This window comes from Helianthus annuus, chromosome 14 (genome assembly GCF_002127325.2).
Source record: "Helianthus annuus cultivar XRQ/B chromosome 14, HanXRQr2.0-SUNRISE, whole genome shotgun sequence".
Lineage (NCBI taxonomy): Eukaryota > Viridiplantae > Streptophyta > Magnoliopsida > Asterales > Asteraceae > Helianthus > Helianthus annuus.
In genome coordinates, this window is record NC_035446.2 from 66,445,942 (window position 1) to 66,461,667 (window position 15,726).

Here is a 15,726-nt window from a genome sequence, read left to right on the forward strand (position 1 = left end):
TTCCATATAACTTTTGGTCCCTTAGGACCTGAAAGACTTCTCGAAGATGAAGCAAGTGTTGATCCACAGTCTTGGTAAATATCAAAATATCGTCGAAATAAACTACTAGACATCGGCCAACAAAAGGTTTAAAAATATGGTGTGACACCTGTGTCACTTCAACCATCAAGCAAATACCAAACCAATGAAATATTGTATTTCATACTTGGGATTTGTATAAATATGTGTATCGTTTGCACATATTAATTCTTGATCGATTTCGGGCATTAAATCGCTTTCTGGAAGGTTATACGCGATCTGATGCGTAAATATAACCAGTTTAATGCAACAAACACTCCGGAACAGTGACATAGGCTTAACATACCTTAAACAACCCTTACATAACTTAGAAATAAGTTTTGGATGGTTTGGTATGCCGAAATCAAGTTTATTCGCTTACAGGGACTAAATTCGACAAACTGCGAAAGTATGTCAATTTGTACTGTAACAGACCTTCCGGAACTTGATCATAAGTTAAACACACCCTAAATATCCTTTACATAGCTTAGAAATAGGCTTTGAGGTGTTCGGTGTGCTAAAATAAACTTTATGCTCATTCAGGGACTAAAAGCGTCAAAAAGTGCATAAGTTTGCATTTTCGCGCATATTTTACGTTCTGAATACTTTCGGACAACCAAATATTTATGTAATCATTAAAATATTATGTTTTAGTGATTGGCATGATAAAATTCCATTCGTCGCTTAATTTGGATCATTTTTGCGTCCGTTACGACTTCCGTCATAATTAACCGAACAACGCAACCGTACAACCAAACGAACCGACATCCGAGATATTTTTGAGCATGTTTTGAGTTCCCTATACTTTAACTTCATTTTAGAGCCTTGAAATGAGGTTAACAGGGTTTAAACGCATCGAAAAAGGCCTTAAACAGGTGCAGGGACCATTTCTGCCATTTTTGAAACTTTGCTGTATCTGGCACATGCTAGCATAGCGCGAGCAACTCCTGCCTACCTTGTGGCACTACGCGAGCAATTGATCTGGGCAGAAACTCCATTTTTGCACTTGCAGGTCCATTTTCAGCACTTCTCTTGAAGTTTAGGGTCTATTTTGTAAGTTTTTCAATACTGTTAGCTGGTTTTTGGGGCACCCCTAGTATCCCAAAACCATGGGCCACATGTGTACGATCCAGATCGAAGCTCAATTATCGAGGAACGATCCTAACGGTTGTTCAAAAACTATAAATACCCACCTCCTCTTCACTTCTTCTTCACACATTTGCTCTCAACTTCTTCTCTAAGTTGAAGATCCCCTTGTGGAACTTCATACCTGAGAAATTTTGGGTTCAAATGTTCAAGGCTTGGACCCGTTGTAAGTAATCTTTCGTTCTTTTGTTCGTTTTAGCGTTAAAGTCAAACTTTGTTTGACTTCCTGCATTGACTAGTTTATGGTCAACGCGAAGTTCGGTTGAACTTCATAACGTGAGCGTAATCACGATGGTTATAGTCCCTAGTGACTATACCTACTGATTACCACGTTATCTAGGCTCAGTGACGAGTCGTAGTTTCGGCCAAAATGCGTTTTCTCGCGTATTTTGTAACCAAACTACTCTAGGGTATTAAAACCGTTTGTTTTAACACCAAACCTGTTTTCTAACTTTACTAAACATGTTCTAGCATGTTTAGCTCGTCGCTTTTAGTTTTGTGCTTGTCTAGGGTCGTAAGGGTAAACGATCTAAACAATCGCTTATGCTTTCGAACCCGACCCAATTGGTCAATCTTTAGGATTCGATCAAACACATTTGGTGACCATAGTTGTATAGGGAATAACCTTCCGAGGTTGTACCTTATGGTCACGTCGTTTAGTTAGTTGTATGATAGGTAGTTTATATGCCTTAGGAAAATTACCAAAATACCCCTTTTTACGCTAAAATTCATTTTAAACCTATGCAACATAATTTTTGGTATCTAAACTGATTTAGCAACAATATTAAGCATATTAAGGCATATCTTGCTTGTCATAGGACTAGTTAGGCATTCCGAACGCGTTTTACGCGAACGACGCGTTAAAATAGCATAAGCTACCTAAACGGGTCGTAATGGGTTGTAAGCACTTAGGATAAGTTTCATTTTAGAATGTAGGCTTTGTTAAACCATATCATATGAGTTCCAACACTCATTTGGTTTACGAAAACTTATTCTATCCAATCTCCCGATTTAGGTCCGGTTATTTATGTAGTTATCTATGTTAGGTGTCGTTTGATTTCAGTGATCCCTCTAGCTTTGCCTGGTTATTGTTCAAGACTTCTAAGCACCATCAAGTGAGTACATAGTCCCCTCTTTTACTGTTTTTCAAACATTTTGGGGTGAAACACATGTGCCTACTTGTTACTTTCATGTTTTCATATCATATACTTGGTATGTTCTTTAGTACACTATTAGTACATGATTTCATTATGTTTTTGCTATGTATGCCCGTTGTGTGCATACTTAGTACATCGTTTAACATTACCTTTTCATGCTATGTATGTTCATCATACTTAGTACATTTTACATCACATGCTATGTATGCCCAGTTGTCGCATACTTAGTACATTGTTTGTGCATTTTTACCTATGGTTTAGATGATACATATTTCACTTGCCATACATGACAGTTTGTTTACGCATTATTTGATTGACATTTGACATAGACTTTTGGATATTGATATACACCTTTCATGGGCTACATTTTGACATAAACATTTTGACATGGTTTTCACAATGACATTTGACAAATGGTTTAGACATGGGCAAGTTACATTGGTGGTTTGTTTGGGTAAATGATTTAAGTAACGAGACGCATGTAATGTGATACAAGCATGGTGGATACGCCGCTGGTACTTCCTATATATAAGTGCTTGTATTATATTAAATGTCGTAGCGTTATTTATAATCATTCAATTTGGACTTATACATTTTTACACAAATAACATATTTTTCACAAAGCTTGTTTTACAAAATAGTTTGTTTTATACAAACTCATTTTACTTGGTTATTTATTTAACCTTACATCATATTTTTACTATACATATTTATCATCGCTTTTCAAACGATTTATAAAACAAAACATTTTACAAGGATCATGACTGACTTTTGTTAAACAACTTTTTCCAAACTTATAAGGCATGAATCCTAATTCAATAAAACCTATGTACTCGCCGGCATTTTTATGCTGACATATTTTCACATGTGTTTCAGGTACAATAGTTGATGATATTTGATGATGATATTGATGCATGCTCACTTAGGATTGGACGAGTGCCTTAGTGACATTAAAAGATGCAAGACTAGTTAACTATGTTATATTTTCTTTGTTGTTAAGACATTGTAATACATTTAATTTAATAAAACGAAATTTGTTTAATCCATGGTTATGAAACAATGATTCTGTTACAACACTCCCCGACGTTTCCGCGACGTTTTGTTGTTTTACGTGGTCGGGGTGTGACATATGGTTCATCAAGCGCATAAACATACTCGGTGCGTTTGATAAACCGAAAGGCATGACCATCAACTCGTAAAGACCGTCCCGTGTTTCGAATGCAGTTTTCCACTCGTCTCCGGGTCGCATTCGTATCTGGTGACAACCAATTCGCAAGTCTATTTTCAAACAGACTTGTGCACCATGTAAGTGGTCAAGAAGATCATCAAAGCGCGGAATCGGAAAACGATATTTAATCGTTATTTTATTGACTGTCCGACTATCAATACACATTCTGAATGTTCCGTTTGGCTTGGGGACCAGTTGGGCCGGGACTGCGCACGGGCTCATGCTCTCCCGGATAAGGCCCTTTTCTAACAGCTCGTTAACTTGGTGGTGTAATTCATTGAATTCCTTTGGATTCATTCTGTAAGCTGGTTTATTTGGAATGTTAGGGCCCGGAATAAAGTTGATACAGTGCTGTATTTCTCGCATTAACGGTAACCCTATGGGGATATCGTCCGGAAAAATATCCGAAAATTCATTGTTGAGAGGGGTAATTGCCGGTGGCAGTTTCTGGGAGTTTAGTTTTCCTCGATGATGATCAAGCCAAAAATCGGGATTTGTGCCTGTTGACGTGCTAGCCCCACGAATTCGGATTTCATGACCGTGTTTGTTTCTGGCGGTTCGTCACGTGGATTGAGCGGTGCAAGCGTAATGTGAAGTCCATCCTTTTTGAATGAGTAAGTGTTACAGAACCCGTCATGTTTGGCACGACGATCATAGAGCCACGGTCGCCCCAATAAGATGTGACAGGCATCCATAAGAATTACTTCACACCACAGTTCGTCAGTATACTTGTTTCCGATTGAGAATTGCACCAAACATTTGTGAGTAACTTTGACCCGGTTTCCTTTCTTCAACCACGTTAACTGGTACGGATCCGGGTGGTCTTGTAGTGGTAAACTGAGCTTTTCCACCATCGATGTTGCCACCATATTTTCACAGCTTTCACCATCTATAATAACCATGCAGACTTTCCCTCTTGCGGTAAATTTGCTGCGAAAAATATTGTTCCTCAACCACTTAGTATCATCCTCATCATCGGCTAAAGTGCTGTTTAGGAGTCTACGAGAAACGACAAGTTCTCCCTGGTCCGGATAAACAACTTCGGACACTTCTTCTTCTGTGTCATATGTTGGTTTAGTCTCATCTAAAAAAGCGATAACTTGTTTGTTGGGGCAGTCCCACTTTAAATGTCTAATTCCTTGGCACTTGAACATCGGAGAGTGTTGGACGTTCCGGGTAGTGTGGCAACAACAGGCTGGGGATCGGCTTTGATTGGGCCGACCCGTTGATTAGTACTAGATGCCGGTTGTGTTTTTGTGAGTGGTTGTTGTCGGAAGGAGGGTTTACCTTTTCTTGTAATATGTTTTTCCACTCGTAGAGCAAGTTTGCAAACATCATTGAAAGAATAGTATTGTTGTAAGGAAACAATATCTTTGATTTCCTGCTTTAAGATGCCTAGAAAACGAGCAATAATTTGTTCCTCATCTTCTTCTGCCACACAACGCATTCGTAAGCGTTCAAATTCCCATATAAGTTATTCGACAGTTAAGGAACCTTGTTTGAGGGTTTGATAATCCAAGTAGGACTCTTCCTTGTATGTAACCAGCAAGAATTTCGCCTTTAACAATCGCTTCATCTTGTCCCATGTTTCAACTTTGTGCTTCCCCTCCCGATAACGTTTTGCCTACACATGTTCCCACCACATTGATGCAGATTTTTTTAATTTAATGGCAACAAACTTTACCTTAAGGTGATCGAGAACATCACGGATGTCAAAAATTCGCTCCATAGTTTGTAACCAATCTAGAAAGTCGCCGGGTTGTAAGCGACCCTCAAACTCTGGGAGGTCGGTGCAGAGAACAAGAGAACGTAACGGATCAGCCTGTTATGGAGGTGCAGGCGGTGTACGGTGATGGCGGGCCGGTGGTGTTGCTGGTGGAGTGCGGCGGTGCTGCTGTGGGGTCCGCGGTTGTTGCTGATTATAAAAAAATTTCGAATTCTTCTTCCTCTGATTCGTCACGAATTGATTCGCTTGGTGAGTTCTCAAACTGTCTTTCGTATCGATTAAAAGGATTGATTTCGAGTTCTCGAATCCGTTCACGAAGTCTTTCGATCTCAGCGTCGCGAGGATCACGTTCATCGTTACCGTTGCCTCCGGCGGTGACTCGACGGTGTTGGTGGCGGCGATCTCTTCCCGGCGCAGACATCCTGAGATTCCTAGGCTCTGAATACCACTTGATGTGGATTCGTAGACGAATATAACCTAGGCTAACCCTAGCGGCGATGGAACTTGGCCAACCAAGAATTCCAACGTCGGATGTGAGGATCTCGGTCAACCGAGATGAAATAACAAAAGATGTTATTACTTCAATATTATTATATCACCATCCAACCAATAGTTCTTAACAACTTAAATAGCAAACAATAGAAAAGAGCTAAACAAAGAAATATGTAGACAAACATAACAATTAGAATCAAGAAAATAATTGATAAAAATAAAGTCTCCTTCAAAGGTTGGATGGGTTTCCACGCATGGGCTGGCCTCCATTAGCCACTTTCTTCGCCGAGTCCATCTTCTTGTTGGACGCCATCTTCGGTCGGGTCTCCTTGTAGGCTACGATCCGTATCACTTTCTTTACCTTTTCATCTTCTTCTTCTACAACCTTCTTCAATTCATCTACCAAAACCTCAACGTTTTTCTATAACCTCTCTTCATCTCTCTTTCTTAAACTGGCTGTCACCACACCTCTTTGAATAAAATTCGCCATATAGAGGAATGACTACAAGTACGTCGTTATACACTACTTGCCTTGAATGGACAACTGGATCTCCTTTTTGATTTCGATTTCGATTGATGTAACACTCTCTTTTCTTGTCCCACCTTCTAAAACTTCTAGCATCTTCATACTCTTCTTGCATTTCTTGTATGCTACATTCTGCAAAATATCTTTCTTTGTATGTTTTCTCTTGCAGAATTTCTTCTTTTGTTCTCTCTTTCTCCTCAGCAACCAGTGTACTCTCTTTCATCTTAACAATCAATGCACTTCCATCATCATCTATATAATCACTCCAGTTAAACCCTTCACATCATGAATGATCCTGTGTTTGGCATGATCATGAACCAACACTAAAGCTTGTGATTTCTCTTTTGATGAACTTCCAGTAGTATGCTCACCGGTTTTATGATAGATTGCCTTTTTGTAATAGTCATCATGGAATGGATTACCATGATCAGCTACTTCTCGGTTAACAAACTCCCTCTTGAAGTGACCTTTTTGTTTACACCGGAAACATGTCACTTTTGACTTGTCAAACCCGAGCTTTGTGCTTAACAACCCTCCAAGTTCCTGTCTTCCTTTTATCTACATGAAACGTTGTGCTCTACGAATGCCACTAGCCAAACACCATCTGATATCAATGAGTTCCATCTCCTCTGGATCTATCTGGTCATAATCTTCTTTAGTTAACTCAGGATTTCCGATTCTTCCTGCTACCAGACTCTCGTACGATTCTAGAATCGATGCTAGGAAACTCATTTGTTGTCTAGCCGCATTGATGCTCATTATTGGAGAATTTTTCAATTTTAGAGCAATGTTGCAAAGAATCTCATCGGGTTCTTTTGAGTTTGAAGCTGTTGAAGATGAATGATAAACTAGATTGTAACTTGATGAGCTTTTCTGTGAATCTTTCGAATTTTCAACACTAAAAGCAGTACCAATCTTTGATGATTCATTGGTTGACGGTAAGCTTCCTTTGTAGTAAAGACCCACATTTTGCTGATAGGTAGAGTTGCTCATTTTGTTCTGTTTTTGCAACTCGAGCTTATAACTTTCAATCTTTTCTATCAACGTATCCAAAGTAATCTCATCAAACAACACATCATTTTTTATAACAACCCTAAACCGACACTCTCGAAATATTTTTGACACCCTAAAAATATATTAAAATGTCCCAATATGTCTTAGAATATAACCCGTATGCAAAAACTGAGCCCAAAATACCTTAAAACATTAAAAATAAAATAAAAACAAAAATAATTGGGTCGTCGCGGGGCGCGACGTCCCTTGCCTTAGTCGACGCGGGCCGCGACGAGCTTGGACACCCGCCCTCCTCCGGAAGCCGCCACATGGCGAGGCTAGAGTGGAGATGCCACAAAGCTAGGGCCTACGACCCCTAGTCGCGGGGCGCGACGGCCCCTCCTGATGTCCGTCGCAGGGCGCGACGGCTTGGCCGACCAGCCCTATAAAGTTGGAGCTCTGTAGTTCATTTTCGTTGCTCAATCTTTTCAATTCTCTCTCAATTTCCACGTAGTGTACACTATACTTGGGTATAATACCCCCCTAAATAACGAGGTTCTGCTCCGTTGTAAGTATCATAGCCCCTGGATACGTATTAGATACTCTGCCCGATTGATCTAGGGTTCCGTAACGGCTGTCGTGGTTCTGCCCGACGTAGTCGTTGGAATACCGTCTCAGGGAGGGTATTACTTATGTTAAAATGGGTTATTATACTAACACGTGTGCATTTGTGTAAATTATAGATTGTCACCAGGAAACCCTAATAGATAATCTAAGACAGCAATGTGAGTAATCTCCTTTTTGCAAATTGTTTTTACAAAACCTCACTTAATTAATTATATATTAAACAGTTATTAAGTATTTGTAAGGATACAATTATCGTCGGTATGTTGGGGTTTTGTATTCAAAATTTGTTACTACCTTGCGAGGAGTAACATGACCACAAGTCGGGTTGACAGTAACGTGGGTGTTAATTGGTATGACTTGGGAACAAATGTAATTGCGAGATCGCCCTCAATACTGTACAATGGTTTTTATTAAAACTTGATTGAACTGGGATTCACTCACAAGTATTTCCCACTGACAAAATGTTTTTAAACGCGTTTCAGGTAACAAAATGTGAAAGCCAAATAGAAGCCAGCTGGACAATACTGAAGGCTTGGAAAAGTGGCAATAAAGTTACCTAAAAAGAAATAGATGTTTTTTATTAAATAAAAATAGGATTCATTCCTATGGAAAATGTGTGTACTTAAAACTTGGGTTTTATCCCATGTGTTTAATGTTATGAAAGTGTGGTATTTTTCTCTGATAAAATATTTCCTAACTACGGTCCTGATGAAAATTCCGCTGCCAAATTAGATAAAAACAAGATACCACCAAAACTGGTCACGGCCGCCCATTCCCAGAGTTTGTTAAGGGGACGGGGGTTGCGACAGAAGGTGGTATCAGAGCTAAGCCACTGATTTAGCCACAGAAGTTTTCTGCTGATGCCAAAATTCAATCTGTTAGGAAATAAATTACAGGAATACGTGCATAATCGTATTTTCTTGTTATGTGTTATTTGACTATTTGTTAGTTTACAGTATGAGCGACCAAGGACCACCTGACGCGTACCGTCAATTGTCTGGTTCGCCTAGAAGCGAAGGTGCCTCTTCTCAGCCTACCCTCTCGGGGTACTCTGCTGATACGGAAAAAGGAATATTCGTATTTAAGGCTCAATTTGAAGAGCCATTTCCTCAGAAAAAGAGGGGATGGTTCAGTAGGGGAGAACATGAGCGTAGAAAGCATATGAAAAAGTTGCAAGAACAGAGAGCACTAGCCGCAGCCAAAAGAGAAACCGATGCCTATGCCCAGGATATGCTTAATAGGGGAATTTCCAACATCCACATCTTAGCAACCACTGCAGGTGACCCTAACTTAGAGCAAATGTTAGCACTCCAACCACAACCACCAATCCCTGACCAACCAATGGAAATAGAAAACCCTAAAAATCAAGTAGAAATGCATGATTTTAATCCGGAGGAAATCCCTAGGGTACCCGCACCAAATCCCTTAGACCCAAATTACAACCGATGGTGGGACGACAATAGGGACTATGTGCAACGTTACCCGATACACGAAGACATGCCCATGCAAAACCTAGGAGCCTACCCAGGGTTAGATCCTCTAGATCCTTATTACGATAATGATGTATTCATTAGGGAGATTCTAGAAAATCCTTACCCATACCAGGCCCCTACACCTGCGTACCAGGAACCTGCACCCCAGACTCCGAACCCAGTCGTAGAACCTGCACCCCCAATGAGTGAAGAAAACGTACAATAACTTAGGACATTTGGTGAGGAAATTTTAGAAAATAGTGAAAGGATGAGATAGGTAGGAAAGCGACTCGTCTGGAAATACGACGAGCGCAATATGGATTTTTGAATGAATCCATATCCGTGAAAATGATGATGGAAACGGTAGAAGGCTATAATAATAATAATATAATAATAAAATATGTGTGTATGTGTAAGAAAAAAAACTACGGATGCCTATTACTAGTAGCGTAACCTTAAATTTTCAGTCGGTATTGTAATTTTAAATTCAGTACTGGTGTGTAATAGATGCATGTTATATGAATTATGTAAAGTCGCAATGATCGACGCTTTTGACCAAAATGCGTGACATGTGATTGGCTATATTCAAATATTATTTTGTGACACTAATACGTGGTAAATGTTTAAAATTCAGATGGACAACGAAGTGAACTAGGAAAACCTGAACAATGAAAACCAGAATGATAACCACCTGAATAACAATAACCTTTATAATGAGTATCCGAACAATAATAACAATGGAAACCAAGTGGATAATAGTGCCATCCAACACATAGTGGCATAAGGAATCATAGATGCAATGCAATTTATTATCCAAACTGTTAAGGAAGCTGATAATAAAAGTAAGCATAGTAGTAAGCGACCAACTGAACCTGAACACAACGTGAACAATGGACCTGTACTTCAAGTGCCCATTCCCAAAAGAAGAAGAACCATGCCTTATGGTTGTTCTTATAAAGAATTCTGGTCCTGCAAACCAATAGAATTCTCAGGCAACGAAGGACCCATTGCAGCTCTACGCTAGATAGAAAAGACTGAGGCTGTTCTAAAAATAAGCAAATGTGTTAAAGAAGATAAGATAATGTTTGCTTCTAATCTATTTAAGAACTCAGTCCTAGAGTGGTGGAACACTATCCTCCAGTCTAGAGGAAGTGATATGGTTTATAACATAGAATGGGATGAATTCAAAAATATGGTAGAAATGAAATTATGCCCTCCCAATGAAAAGTAACAGATAGCAAATAAGTTCCTGAATCTTAGAATGACTGGGGTAGATAGTAAGGGATATACTTCCACATTCTTTAAATATGCTAGAATAGAACCAACCCTTGCATCACCTGAACCGGTATTAATCTCCCGATACATCTGGGGATTAATTGGAGAAATTAGGCATGTAGTCAAGGCAGCTAGACCTCAAACCATAGAAGAAGCTGTAGAACTAGCAAATACCTTGACAGACGAACTGATCCGTACTAGAGAAGAAGACCAGAGGAGAAACCTGGCTCAAAGGCTTACTCAAGAATTCCGTTCTTGGAATTCCAACCGAAGGAACTTAGGTTCTACCTCTACACCATACTGCAAAGCCTGCAAAAAGAAGCATTCAGGAAGATGCTCCACTTACTGCAATTTCTGCAAAGTACCAGGGCACAAGGAAGAAGACTGCAGAAGGAAACCTACTAATGGACTGTGCTTCAACTGTGGAGAAAGAGGCCATATCAAGCCAAAATGTCCGAAATTAGCCCCAACTGCAAACAACAAGAACACTAAAAATGCTAGAGCATTTGTTCTGACTGCAGATGAAGCTAAGATGATTCCGGACGTGATAGCCGGTACGTTTTTAGTTAATGATGTTTTTGCTAAAGTATTATTTGACTCTGGTTCAAACCAAAGTTTTATTGATACTTCGTTTTACAAACATCTAAATCAATCATTAACTAAACTCCCACAAGAATGTTTAGTAGAAACAACAAATGGGGAAACTGTTAGGATTTCTGAAATCTTGCAGGGAACAAGAATAGAAATTTTAAATCAAAAGTTTATTGCAAACCTTTACCCAATGAATATGGCAGGATTTGATATTGTATTAGGAATGGATTGGTTAATAGCCAATAAAGCCAGTATTTTATGTGATCAAAAGTCAATCCAAGTAAAGTCACCAAGGGGTGAAAAGATCACAATTAAAGGAGATAAGCTATCTAGATCCACAAAATTCATCTCTGTGATGAAAACAACAAGTTGTATAAGAAAAGGATCTATAGTGTATTTGATTTCTATAATCACTAACACTAAAGGAAAAGAACTAAAAGACATTCCAGTAGTGTCTCAGTTTTCAGATATATTTCCGGAAGAATTGCCAGGGCTACCGCCAGACATAGAAGTTGAATTCAGAATCCACCTGCTACCAGGGACAGCACCGATTGCCAAAGCACCTTACCGTTTGGCACCTACAGAAATGCAGGAACTGATGAGACAATTAGACGAATTGTTGGAGAAGGGATTTATACAGCCAAGCTCATCGCCATATGGAGCACCGATTTTATTCGTCAAAAAGAAAGACGGATCAATGCGTATGTGCATTGACTACCGTGAATTGAACAAGGTCACGATTAAGAACCGGTACCCATTACTAAGAATCGATGATCTTTTCGATCAACTTCAAGGAGCTCGATTTTTCTCCAAAATCGATCTAAGGTCAGGATATCATCAATTAAAGGTACAGGAAGGGGACATTCCTAAGACCGCATTTAGAACCAGGAACGGCCATTATGAATTTACTGTCATGCCATTTGGTTTAACCAATGCCCCAGCTGCATTTATGGACATGATGAACCGAATATGAAAGCCGTATTTGGATAAATTCATAATCCTTTTTATTGACGATATTCTCATTTACTCTAAAAGTAAAGAGTATCATGCAAAGCATTTGCATGCACTTCTAAGTCTATTAAGAAAGGAAAAGCTTTATGCTATGTTTTCAAAGTGCGAGTTTTGGTTTGAACAGGTACAGTTTCTTGGACACTTAGTCAATCATGAAGGAATTCATGCGGATCCAACAAAAATCGAGGCGATTACCAAATGGAAAACCCCTGAATCACCAGCCGAGGTTAGAAGTTTCTTAGGATTGGTCGGTTATTATAGAAGATTTATTCGACACTTTTCTAGAATAGCCATTCCCTTAACTAAGTTAACCTGTAAATCCATTAAGTTTGAATGGGGACCAAAGCAAGAAGAAGCCTTTAGAATCCTTAAGCAAAGATTAACCCATGCACCCATACTAGCGTTACCAGAAGGGACTAAAGACTTTATAGTCTATTGTGACGCTTCTAAATTAGGTTATGGATGTGTATTAATGCAACGTCAAAAGGTTATAGCATATGCATCTAGACAACTTAAGAATCATGAAGCAAATTATTCAACCCATGATCTAGAATTAGGAGCAATAATTTTTGCCCTTAAGATTTGGAGACATTACCTTTATGGTAGTAAGTTTACCATATTTAGAGATCATAAGAGTTTAAGGTATGTTTTTGGGCAAAAAGAGCTGAATATGAGACAAAGACGCTAGATGGAGATACTTAGTGATTATGATTGTAATATCCAGTATCACGCAGGAAAAGCCAATGTAGTGGCTGATGCTTTAAGCCGAAAGTATCGTGAAAAGCCAAAAAGGGTACGTTCTCTTAATTAAATCTACAAGTAGATTTAAATGATCAGCTTAGAAAAGCATAAGAATCAGTGATCAAGGAAGATACTAAAAAATTAAAAGGAATGATTAAGGAATTAGAACAAGGAATAGATGGAATTTGGAGATTCCATAAAAAGAGAATGTGGATACCTAAATTAGGAAACCTACGCCATCGTATATTAGAAGAAGCCCATAAGTCTAAGTATACGATGCATCCAGGAAATGATAAGATGTACCAGGATTTAAGGAAAAATTTCTGGTGGATAGGAATGAAAAAGGACATAGCAGCTTATGTTTCTAAATGTTTAGCTTGTTACCAAGTCAAAGCTGAACACCAGAAACCCTCAGGATTGCTGCAACAACTAGAAATGCCAGGTTGGAAATGGGAATTAATAACAGTAGATTTTGTTACCAAATTACCCAAAACAAGAAAAGGTAATGATACAATCTGGGTGATTGTAGAGAGGCTAACCAAGTCAGCTCATTTCCTACCAATGAAGGAAACTTTCAGTATGGAGCAATTAGCTAAATTATATGTAAATCATTACATGGAATTCCTTTATCTATTGTTTCTGACAGAGATAGCTGTTTTACCTCTCATTTTTGGGCAAGTTTCCAAAAAGCAATAGGAACCAAGTTGAATCTAAGCACCGCTTATCATCCTCAAACGGACGGACAAAGTGAAATGACAATTCAGATGATGGAAGACATGCTTAGAGCTTGTGTAATTGATTTCGGAGGTAATTGGGACGATCACTTACCTTTAATAGAATTTTCTTACAATAACAGTTATCACACATGTATCAATGCTGCACTATTCGAAACACTTTATGGGCGAAAGTGCAAAACCCTAGTCTGTTGGGAAGAAATTGGGGAAAAGCAACTATCTTGACCTGAGATAGTGCAGGAGACAACTGACAAGATTATTCAAGTCAAGGAACGACTGAAAGCAGCACGTGATCGACAAAAGAGCTACGCTAATAACTGACGTAAGCCGTTAGAATTTCAGGTAGGTGACAAGGTATTATTAAAAGTCTCTCCTTGGAAAGGAGTAGTAAGATTCATCAAGAGGGAAAAGTTAAGTCCCGGATATGTTGGACCTTTTGAAATTATTAGAAGAATAGGACCTGTAGCCTATCAACTACATCTTCCAGCGGGAAATGGCAGGAATACATGATGTATTTCATGTATCTAATCTCAAGAAATGCTTAGCTGATGAATCACTGATTGTACCTCTTAAGGATATAGAGGTAAATGAACAACTCAAATTTGTAGAAAGGCCTCTACAGATTGAAGACATGAAGGTTAAGAATCTCAAGCACAAGAGATTAGTTCTAGTCAAAGTGAAGTAGGACTCCAAGAGAGGACCCGATTATACATAGGAGCTCGAATCAGAAATGCAAAGGAAATATCCACATCTGTTCCAGTAGACCTCGAGGACGAGCTCTAAAACAAGGTGGGGAGGATATAACAACCCTAAACCGACACTCTGGAAATATTTTTGACACCCTAAAAATATATTAAAATGTCCCAATATGTCTTAGAATATAACATGTATGCGAAAACCGAGCCCAAAATACGTTAAAACATTAAAAATAAAATAAAAACAAAAATAATTGGGTCGTCGCGGGGCGCGACGTCCCTTGCCTTTAGTCGACGCGAGCCGCGACGAGCTTGGACACCCGCCCTCCTCCGGAAGCCGCCACATGGTGACATGTGGCGAGGCTAGACTGGTCACGGCCGCCCGTTCCCAGAGTTTGTTAAGGGGACGGGGGTTGTGACATTTTTCAATATGAAGACAAATTTCTGCCGACGATCTGCACATCTTAAGGCCTCGATAACTTTATCAATAATTTCTTCTCTAGTTTTAGTTATCCTAAACCTGTCAAGTTCAATTTTTAAATGGCAAAATCTCTCAATCATTTGCCTCACTGTTTCACCTTCTATACTATCAAATAAATCAAATTCCTTTTTAAGCAATGAAATTTTGTTCTTTTTAATTTGTTTTCCTCCCTCAGCTTTCACTCTCCACCCTTCCAAGACAGACTTTAAAGAACCATCATGATTAAGTAAAGCAAAAAATATCATCTCTGATCGATTGCTGGATTAACGCAATCATTCTTTGTTCACGACAAAATACTCTTCTGTCTTTAGTTTCCAAATCTCCAAGTTCAAGTTCTTCGCCTTTATCATTTTTCGGCCTTTTATACCCAAATTCCATACAAAACCAACTTTCACGAGCATTTGCTTTTGCCCAGTTAAGAAATCTCTCTTTCCACCAAGTATAATCTTCAATGTTTTCAAGCTTTGGTGGTTTAGAATGAGTTCCGTAAAAGTTTTCATGTTTTATATTATCATTTATAGCTTTAGAAATACTTTTCGGTGCAACAGTTGGTGTCTCACTTGACTCAAAAGTGAAAGCTATATAAAACATGTTATAGAACTCTTCAGCCATGATAACCTATAAACACAATCAAACACTTGATTAAATCTAAAAATTAAACAACACAAACACTCTGAGTTCGTACGAAGCTGGAATGTTGGATTCGTACGATGCTACAAAGATGATCAGACACTATTATGCATTCGTACGAAGCTGGTATACTGGATTCGTACT